This window comes from Bison bison, unplaced genomic scaffold (genome assembly GCF_000754665.1).
Source record: "Bison bison bison isolate TAMUID 2011002044 unplaced genomic scaffold, Bison_UMD1.0 scf7180017864213, whole genome shotgun sequence".
NCBI classification, from domain to species: domain Eukaryota; kingdom Metazoa; phylum Chordata; class Mammalia; order Artiodactyla; family Bovidae; genus Bison; species Bison bison.
The window spans coordinates 12,018,515-12,028,819 of NW_011494785.1; the positions used below are offsets into that span (position 1 = coordinate 12,018,515).

The 10,305-nt window shown below is 42.0% G+C and overlaps 1 protein-coding gene across 1 annotated transcript in view; it reads left to right on the top strand.

The window, feature by feature from the left end:
• B2M (beta-2-microglobulin) overlaps nucleotides 1–1,218 on the top strand; it is a 39,982-nt gene extending 38,764 nt beyond the window's left edge. Inside the window, exon 4 of the mRNA XM_010845243.1 lies at nucleotides 709–1,218. The gene's annotated coding sequence lies outside the window, so the exon portion shown is untranslated. The remainder of the gene's footprint in view (nucleotides 1–708) is intronic.
• Nucleotides 1,219–10,305: the final 9,087 nt, after the last annotated feature.

Sequence of the window (10,305 nt, forward strand, 5' to 3'; positions counted from 1 at the left end):
CTCTCCTGCCATTTCCATGTTGGGCATCTCTGGGCCTTCAAAGGTGAACTGTCCCTCCCTTTGCGTGGCAGCTCTTTGCTAGATAGCCTGAAGAGAAGAGTGACATGGTTCTGCAGAGACACCATTCCTAAGTGTCTGGGCACTGTAGTTGGGTCTTGAAGCTCCCAGTCCAATAGAGGAGAGAGGTGGAAACAAGATTGTTGTAACTCAGTGTAAAGACACTGTAACAGATGTGTTGCAGCTCTAGCACCTAACTCTAGCAGCATGAAACGGAGGGATTGGACTTCTCGGCCACTTCAGGTGGAGGCCAGAGGCAGATAATCCAGCTTTTCTGGGAAATTTTATTACTCAGTGTATCTTGGCATGGAAAACCTATTCAAATTTCCTATTGCACTGTAGGACAGGGAGGTTAATTTGCAAGAGCATCAGAGAGTTTGGCTGACCTGCCTAGCGTCACAGTTACTAAATGTTAGAGTGAGGATCTGAACTCTAACACCAGTATCCTTTTCTTTAATGTTGTTAGTGAACCAGTGGGATAAACTAGTAGGTTATGCTCTTTTAATTTATTTGGAAAATCTCCTGCAGCTACTACTGTTACCAAGAATGATTTATATACAGCACAAGTTAGATAAGTTTGGTGGTGCCATCTGTAATCTAAATAAAATAAATGTATTTGGTAATAACCCTTTTTTTCTTTTTTTCCCCCAGGTTTGAAGATGCCTCATTTGGGTTGGACTAATTCCAAATTCTGTTTTCTTGCTTTTTAATACTGATAGACTTTTATGCTTTGTGCACATAAATAAGAAATTGTATTGATGTTACCACAAACATCTTCTTTTAATTCTCTTTGTGCCTGCGTTTCCCTGTAGTGTGGTCTGTGTTGGCAGTAAGCCGCAGTGCAGGTGCTATGCTGGCATCTTAGAGGTGTGGAGGGAAGAACTCTGACGTCCAACATCAACATCTTGGTCAAGTAAAGTCTTCAGGGTGTTTTGCGCACAAATTGTAGTCAGATAGCTATGCGTGTTTAGAGTAAATCTCCAATTTGTAATTTTCCTTAGAATTTTGCAAAATGTTGTGACAGATATTTGTCGGAATTATTGGAAATATGTTATGGTGGATGGCATTTTTTCATATAAAATTATATTTCTTCTGTTGAGACATGGCTAAGCCTGTTTTCATTTTATTTTGTTTTACTAATTAAAATGTGGTAAAACTTGATGTGTATAGTACTTATTTTTAACTCCTCTTCTAATGCCTTTGTTCAAACAGGGAAGTGGTCTTCAGATATCATTTGGAGAAGAATGTAAACTCTTGATGTGTAGGGTTTTGCTCACAGTGAAAGGAGCATCAACAATTTGCATTTTACAAATGAGGAACAGCCTCCCTAAGAAGTTAAATAAGTAAAGGGTCTGTGGTCTGCTGGGAGATCTCGCTTCTGTCTTTTAACCAGAATTCTGTTCCCTGGGCTAAGGAATGAGGAATGTGCAGACTCTCAGAGGGAGCAGAAGTATCTGGAGGATTTTTTAGTAAGCGATATATCCCAGTGAAAAATACTAGACTTAAAAACCTCATAAGGCATAAATGAGGCATAGTTTATACTTGATGATCAGGTTTGTACATTTTTAAAAACTTGATGGTGAATTTGAGTTAGTGCTAGGTTCTGACAAGGTGAATAAAACTCAATACTGCTCTCAAATTGCCTTAGTGGGGGTGGAGACATGCACTTAAATAGTTAAAATACTTCCTGATAAGCAGTATAGCATAGTTATGTCCAAAGAACTCGGTGATAGGAGAATGTGTTCAGGGAATAAAAAACTTCTGGTAGATTGTACAGTAGTTCTGATTTATTTAAGGAACTCCTATATTGTTTTCCATAGTGATTGCTAATTTACATTCTCATCAACTATGTACTAGGGTTCCCTTTTCTCTAATATTTATCTATCTTTCTGACTGACTAACTTTCAATATGCAAAAACACAAACTTTAGGTAAGTGTTAGGGAGCCATTTGCTTGTGCTGAGTTTTCCTGGGTGGTGGTTCTTCCAGTTAAATGGGGCCTGAGTTAAGGAGGTAAAATGGTGAGATGTATAGAGGTGTGACAGGTGTGGATAACGCCAAACAGTGGTGCAAGGATGAAACGCGCACCCTGGATGCACGTTAGAATTGTAGGGTAAGGGAGTTAGAGAAGGCAGGGTTTGGAAAAAGAATGAGACCGACACTTTACAGGAACAGATCACCTTTAAGGAGGCAAGAAGGGGCAGCAGTCAGATTAGTGAGCTGCTGCCCTAACCCAAGAAAAAAGTAAGTATATATAGGCATATATGTGGAAAGCTACTGTCCCTTAAGGGGCCTGTTCTCCAAGGTTGTTCAGAGTAGTTTTCTCTTAAGTGGCTGGGGCAAGGAATTTTGGAGATCGGCCAGAGGCTGGACCAGCTGGGAGCTGGGTGTAATCAGCCTTAAAGTCCATTTTTTTCTTCAGGTGAGAGGGTTGTTTGTTTTGCATAGAATGGTGGGGAGGACCTGGAGGGGAGTTTTAATTCCTGGCTATTCTGAGCCATGTAACTTTCCTTCAAGAATTACCTATGAAACTTAAATAAAAAATACCAGCTCTAAAAATTAAAGCCTATTAAAAAAACCCACCACCTTCCCAAGCACCAATCCAGACCAACTAAATCACAATCTGTAAGTATGGAGCCCACATATCAGTAGTAGTATTTGTTTTTTTGCAGTTAAAGCCTTATTTTTTTTACAGCAGTTTCGGGATCTCAGCAGCACTGAGGGGAAAGTGCAGATATTTCCCATACACCTCGCACCCACACATGCGTAGCCACTATCAACATCCCCCACCAGAGTGGTGCATTTATTAAAACTGATGAACCTACAGTAACACCTCATAATCAACAAGGTTCATAATTCAAGGTTGTTCTTGGTGTTTAGTTCCATAGGCATAACCCAGATGAACTTTTTGGCCAACCCAATATCATAGCATGTATCCATCATTATACTGCCCTAAACTATGTGCTCTACCTATTAATTTCTGCCATCCCTGGAAATCATTGATCTTTTTTTCACTGTCTCCAGTTTTTCCTTATCCAAAATGTTATATCCAGAATCATGCAGTATGCAGCTTTTTCATATTGACTTTTTAGTTATATGCATTTAAAGTTCCTCCATGTCTTTTTTAAATGACTTTATAACTCATCTTTAAGCTTTGAGTAATATTACATTATCTGGATGTACCACAGTCTATCCACTCGTCTACTGAAGTACATTTTGGTTTGCTCCAAATTTGGGTAATTATGGATGAAGCTGCTATAAACAGCATGTGCAGGTTATTGTGGATGTAAGTTTTCACAGGATTTGCTTAAATTTTTACATAGTTCTTATGTACAGCCAAGGTTGAGACTCATTGAATTACATCATAAAAGGCTTTTTTGTTCCATGTCACTCAACAACTATTTTGTGAAAAGCTGCTTTGCTGGCTGATGTTTCAATGTAATGATACTTTGGAGCATGCTTTAGTCTCCCATTTCAGAAGAAGAGATTGATCGAAGAGGAGAAATACTGGAGCTTAATTATGCTTATTAACTATAACTGCAGTTGCAAATTAAAAAGTAATAAAGAATTAGATCTTATATTCTGACTTGGAAGAATACCCATGTTCTATGGCTGAAGCAGAAAAGCAGTTTCTAGAAAATATATATTGTAAGCCTTTATATATAAGTACATGCATTTTATATTTGTATCATACACCAAAGCCAGTCTGATAAGTAATGCCCTGCTCTGAATTATTATTCAAGGCAAGGATGAGGGTAAATAAAGAGAAAGCAAGTCATTTTCCTTAGTGTCAGCTGGTGTTTTTCAGAAACCATATGTACTCGGGGGAGTGGGGAGGGACTTGGGGGAGGGATGGGAGTTGGGATTAGAAGGGGAAACCCCAGGCTCAGACTCTGAGCAGTGGTGTTCCCCTCCTGCTGTTTACCGTGGCCAACAGTGAGGCCTGTGCCTTGCTCTTCTCAACACAGAGATGTGGCAGCTGAGCCAACCACCACCGACCATGGCCTGGCCAGATGGAAGGAGGGTAGGACCTATCAATACTGCCCACATTCTCCCAGGCAGAGAACTGGTCTCACTCCCGGCTAGGCTGGTGAAAGGGCCCAAGGAAGCTGTCGCTCAGTTTGGAGCAAACTGATTATTTGAAGAATTGTTTTGCTAATTGATATATAATTTTTTTTCTTTCAAGAAATTGATTTTATAATTGTTTTAAAATTGCCCCCCTTATCAGGTGGTGCTAGTGGTAAAGAACCTGCCTGCATTGGCAGGCAGGAGACATAAGACTCGAGTTTGATCCCTGGGTTAGGAAGATCCCCTGGAGGAGGGCATGGCAACCCATTCCAGTATTCTTGCCTGAAGAATCCCATGGACAGAGGAGTCTGACGGGCTACAGTCCTCAGGGCCACAAAGAGTTGAGCACAACTGAAGCGAGGGCACACATAACACACACATCATCAAGTAATGAAAATAAAAAGAAAATATTACAAACCTTTGTAATCTCTCATAACAGGTTTACCACCTTTTGGATCCCACTGGATTCTCTCAACCCATCATTCTCCATTTTATGTTACAGAGATCTTTGTTAAATAGATTCTCCTTGCATTTCCTTGTAATTTCCCACTTAGGAGAATTTAGAAAGATCCAAGAAACTAGAGAAAGACAGCACAGAATTGGATGTGAGTTTTAGAACTGCAGGACAGCCTGAGAGAACCCCATAACTTCACTGACCAAAGCAAGTGATACTGAGAAAAAGCTGTAAGGTGGGAGCTGTGACTTAAGGCAATAAACCATAGTAAAGGGAGAAAAAGCACCTGGAAGAGTCTAAAGAAACACAGAAACGCAGGTTAGAATTCAACAATTTTAACAGAACTGCTCTGCTGACCCAAGGAAACATCAAGAGATGAGACTGGGACTGTAACTTCGTGGTTTGTGGATAATATTCCTCAAGAATGGTGCTCAGATCTTGGCAACGTGGCAGTCATCCTGCTCATTCATTTCAGAGCATCAGTATTTACAATCTCAGGTATTCCATGCTGAGGTGCTACCTCTGATCCCATTTTTATATAGGCTTAAAACAAACCATATTAACCTTTTAACTTTTTTTCTCAGTCTCTCTAACCAGATTAACACCAACAAGAAAAGGTCCACAAATGTATACAACAATCTCTTAACGATATTTATCTAGGGGCAAGGGCCAAGATGTCAGGAGAACACGAAGACAGAGTTTAAAATATAATTCTACATACTTCTTTTATTATTTGAATGTATGTTCATAATTTTTGAAAAACAGAAAGTCTGTATAGGCAAAAGAAACCCAAAACCAACTTGTGAATTCCACCACCCAGAGATGATGTTCATTTTGGTATGATTAGTTTAAAAAAATATTTTTACTTATTTTGCTGCACCAACTCTTGGTTGTGGCACACAGGATCTTTGATCTTCACTGAGGTATGTGGGATGTAGTTCCCCAACCAGGGGTTGAGCCTTGGTCCCCTGCACCGGGAGTGTGGAGTCTAGCCACTGGACTACCAGGAAGTCCCTAGTGTGGTTAGCTTTTCAGGAGATTTTAACTTTTGTTCTATCTTTTAAAAATTGGTCATTGTTATTATTTTTAAATTTTTTGGAATAATTATTATATCTCACTTTGTTTCCACTGTCCCCAGTGAAAACATGGCATAAAGGGAAGCAGTACAGAGGGCTGGCAAATGTTCATTTCTAGTTTTTGTCAACAACTACTGTCCCAATATGTTTGGGCTGTCGCTTTTACTTATATTTCTTACATTTTAAACCAGGTAAAACTCAAGGCCTTTAATAAAATCAGCATTTTGTCTGTGATGTAGCCATCAAGATTTTGCCTCACTTTTTCCTTGAATTCTAGGCTTTTACCAAAAAAAAAAAAAAAAAAAAACCAAAAAACCCTGAAGACTAAAATTGGGGTCCCAGATATCTTAAAAGAAATAAAGTTATCTGTGAGTACCTTAATTGGAAATGTTATGCATTAAAAAATATTCTGATACTTCAGAGAGCACAAGAAGAGTTTAATAGAAAAAAAAAACCCAAGTAGTAAATGTAATTACAAATCACACTTTGATCACATATCAATTACTTAAGTGAAAGTCACTCAGTCATGTCCAATTCTTTGGGTCACCCCATGGAATTCTCCAGGCCAGAATACTGGGTGGGTAACCTTTTCCTTCTCCAGGGGATCTTCCCAACCCAGGGATTGAACCCAGGTCTCCCACATTACAGGCAGGTTCTTTACCAGATGAGCCACAGGGGAAGCTCAAGAACACTGGAGTGGGTAGCCTATCCCTTCTTCAGTGAATCTTGCCAACCCAGGAATCGAACCTGGGTCTCCTGCACTGCAGGCAGATTCTTTACCAACTGAGCTATGAGGGGAGCCCAAGTACTTACTATGCACTAAATTCCATATATCTCCTCTCATTAATTGGATACAGTTATTTATCTTCCTTAGTCCTCCACAACACAGATGATCACAAATTCTACAAAACTACAGCATATTAAGAAGCAGAGACATTACTTTGTCCACAAAGGTCCGTCTAGTCAAGGGTATGGTTTTTTCAATGGTCATGTATGGATGTGAAAGTTGGACTATAAAGAAAGCTGAGTGCAGAAGAACTGATGCTTTTGAATTGTGTTGGAGAAGACTCTTGAGAGTCCCTTGGACTGCAAGGAGATCCAACCAGTCCATCCTAAAGGAGATCAGTCCTGGGTCTTCATTGGAAGGACTGATGTTGAAGCTGAAACTCCAATACTTTGGCTACCTGATGGGAAGAGCTGACTCATTGGAAAAGACCCTGATGCTGGGAAAGATTGAGGGAAGGAGGAGAAGGGGATGACAGACGATGAGATGGTTTGATGGCATTACCTACTCAATGGACATGGGTTTGGGTGGACTCTGGGAGTTGGTGATGGACAGGGAGGCCCGCAGTTCATGGGGTTGCAAAGAGTCGGACATGACTGAGTGACTGAACTGAACTGAAGGAGATGTTATATTTCTATAGCACACAGGCCCAGCTGAAGATGGCAGTGATGTGCAATCTTCCCCTCCTCCATGGGCCACTTCCTCTTTTTACTGTTTTTCATTTAGAAAACAGAGAGGACTCTTGATGCCACATGATGCCATACTGTTACTTGAAGTGGTTTTCTAGGTATATTAAGCTGTCTGCAACTGTGTATACTATTTTCCTCATCTGAAGAGTCAGTGAATGTTTTACATATTGTTCTTGCAGAAGCAGGCCCTGAGTCAAGGATCTGGATGTATTAATCGTGGTGATTTAGGGCTTCCAGGAGAAATCAAAAAGGGCCTGGGGATGAAGGATAGGAAATGAGAAGAAGCCAAATGAGGGTGTGATTTCAAAAATCCTACACTCAACCTATGCCCATGGGAGCTCAGAACACAGGAGTGCACGTCAGAGATTGTCCTGCCTTGTAGCAAAGGAGCTGGGCTTAGGGTTAGTATTCCACATCAGCCTGGCTTTGCTTGGACGATGCCAGGAGTGTGAAGGGTGAAACAGAATGCCCAGGTACTTTCAGCTCACTCCAGTGCCTGAGGGTAATTTGCAGCCTAGGGGTAATGTGCACGTGCTAACTGATAGCAGCAAAATATGAAAAAGCTGGGGATGGACTCACAGACCGTGGGTGGGGCATCAGTTTGCTACTGTGGGTTTCCTGTAAACTTCCTCTGGGGGTACACAGCACATGTAATCACAAACTTCCATTGTAAATTATAAGTTTCTGACCATAAAGAAGGCAGAGTGCCAAAGAATTGATGCTTCTGAATTGTGGTGCTGGAGAAGACTCTTGAGAGTCTCTTGGACTGCAAGGAGATCAAACCAGTCAATCATAAAGGAAATGAACCCTGAACACTCATTGGAAGGACTGATGCAGAAGCTGAAGTTTCATTGCTTTGGCCACCTGATGCGAAGAGCCGACTCACTGGAAAAGATCCTGATGCTGGGAAAGATTGAAAGAAGAAGAAGGGGACGATAGAGGATGAGGTGGTTGGGTGGCATCACCGATTCAATGGACAAGAACTTGAGCAAATTCCAGGAGATGGTGAGGGACAGGGAAGTCTGGTGTACTGCAGTCTATGGGGTCACAAAGAGTTGGACACAACTTGGTGACTGAACACCAAAAACAAAGCATTAAAGTGTGAATGAATGCCACTGAACTCAGACTTGAGTTTAAACCCTAATTCCACAGATGGAATGGGAAAAGTCATTGTTACTGTCTTGATTCTCTGTCACCAAATCCATAAATAGGAGAGTCATCTTGACATCAAATGTTTACTCATTTATTTGGTCAATCATTCATTCAGTGAATATGGAGTGTCTACTCTGAGTCAGGTTCTGTTCCAGGGTTATTCTGAGAAGGGGATAGTGGTAAGAAGAGCTCCATAAAATGTAAAGCTCTAGGCAACTGCTTTATTTCCAGTGGTTATTTATTTTCACAGCTCACTAGAACACATAAAATTGCCTAAAACCACAGCAGGAGATACAAGGAAAAACTTCATACACAGCTGGTTGGGGGAAAAAAACCAACTAGAGCTGTTTCCAGAGTGTCTAGACCTGCCTCTGTCACAGTTCATCTTTTTTCAAATCTCTTAACATTTCCTATCATTGGTTTCCTTATCTGTAAAATGAACAGTTCTCAGCTACTAACCAGTGATTACCTGTTAGAGAGGCTTCAACTCCAATCGTATCTAGCACCTCCTGTTTATAACAACTGTTTAATGGTAATCTTTTTACTAATTTGATTATGAAAGCTAAGCAACTTAGTATGTGAATGCTCTAGCCTGGCTGCACTGGCTACTGTAAAGAACTGTCAGATGCTCGCAACTGGCCTAGGATCTCTGTCACCCATGACATTGATGACTGAGAATTGCATTATATGCATGGCTCCAGTTCAGATATGGTATCGCTTGCTGGGGTATGATTCTCTGAAATGGTGAAAAATCTCTAGGTAAAAAACCAAAAGCAAACAAACAAACAAAACCAAATACATATCTTCCTTTGAGTTCCCTGGTAGTTGCCTTCTTGGAAAATTCAGTGTATATGGGTCTGGCATAGTAAATGATCAGTAAATAATCAAGGAAAAAAATTAAAATAATTGAAAAACAAAACTCACTTCATCATGTGATTGTAAAGCCCAGATTACAAGCAGGGTTTTTAAAGATAGAGAGGAAGAAAGAAACAGAGTGCGTGTATACGCTGGGGTCCCTGGCTCAGCCCTTAAATATCCAGAGGGACCCCATCACCTGAACAAGCAAAGGCAGCCCTATTAATTTTCAAAACTTCTCCCAGAGAGACATACTGCCATTAGGAACCAGTTTTCCAGAAAGTGAGAGTTGCTAATCTAATGACTAGGGGGAAAAAGGAGAAGGCAATGGCACCCCACTCCAGTACTCTTGCCTAGAAAATCCCATGGAGGGAGGAGCCTGGTAGGCTGCAGTCCATGGGGTCGCTGAGGGTCAGACACGACTGAGCAACTTCACTTTCACTTTTCACTTTCATGCATTGGAGAAGGAAATGGCAACCCACTCCAGTGTTCTTGCCTGGAGAATCCCAGGGACGGGGGAGCCTGGTGGGCTGCCGTCTCTGGGGTTGCACAGAGTCGGACACGACTGAAGCGACTTAGCAGCAGTAGCAGCAGGGGAAGAAAAACAAACAAACAGGGCAACCAACTTGGCCCCTCCCCTTTCTCGGAAAACAGACTTCAGAGAAGACTCCGGACTGCGAAGTCCCCTTTCTAACCTGAAACAGCGCTTTCTGCCCGGAGACTTGTGACAAGCTACCACGGGCTTGGATTTTAATTGGGCAGTTGAGAAACTAAAACAGCGGGTTAAAAGGAGAGAAAGCCTGTGATTTCTGCCAACGGGATGGTGGGGATGGGGGCCCTGACTCTCGCTCCGTGACCTTGGCTCTGTTCTCTGGGCACTGCCGCCAGCCTGACACGCTCACCTGAGACCCCGCGCGCTCCCGCCCGCCCCGCGCTCTGCTTCTTCCGTGCAGCCCGGACCTCTGGCTCCTTGGTACTCTTTCCCCGCCCAGTGTAGCTAGGCACCTGGGCTCGGCTTGTTCAAGCTCAGTCTTGAGCAGACCCACAAGCCGCGGAGAGGCCAGAAACTGGCAGCTGCAGGAGCGCCGGCTTCCTGTTCTGTTCTCACAGGACAGCTACCAAGACGGGACAGGGAGAAACAGCAGACAACATCACGGTCCTTGATAGCTGC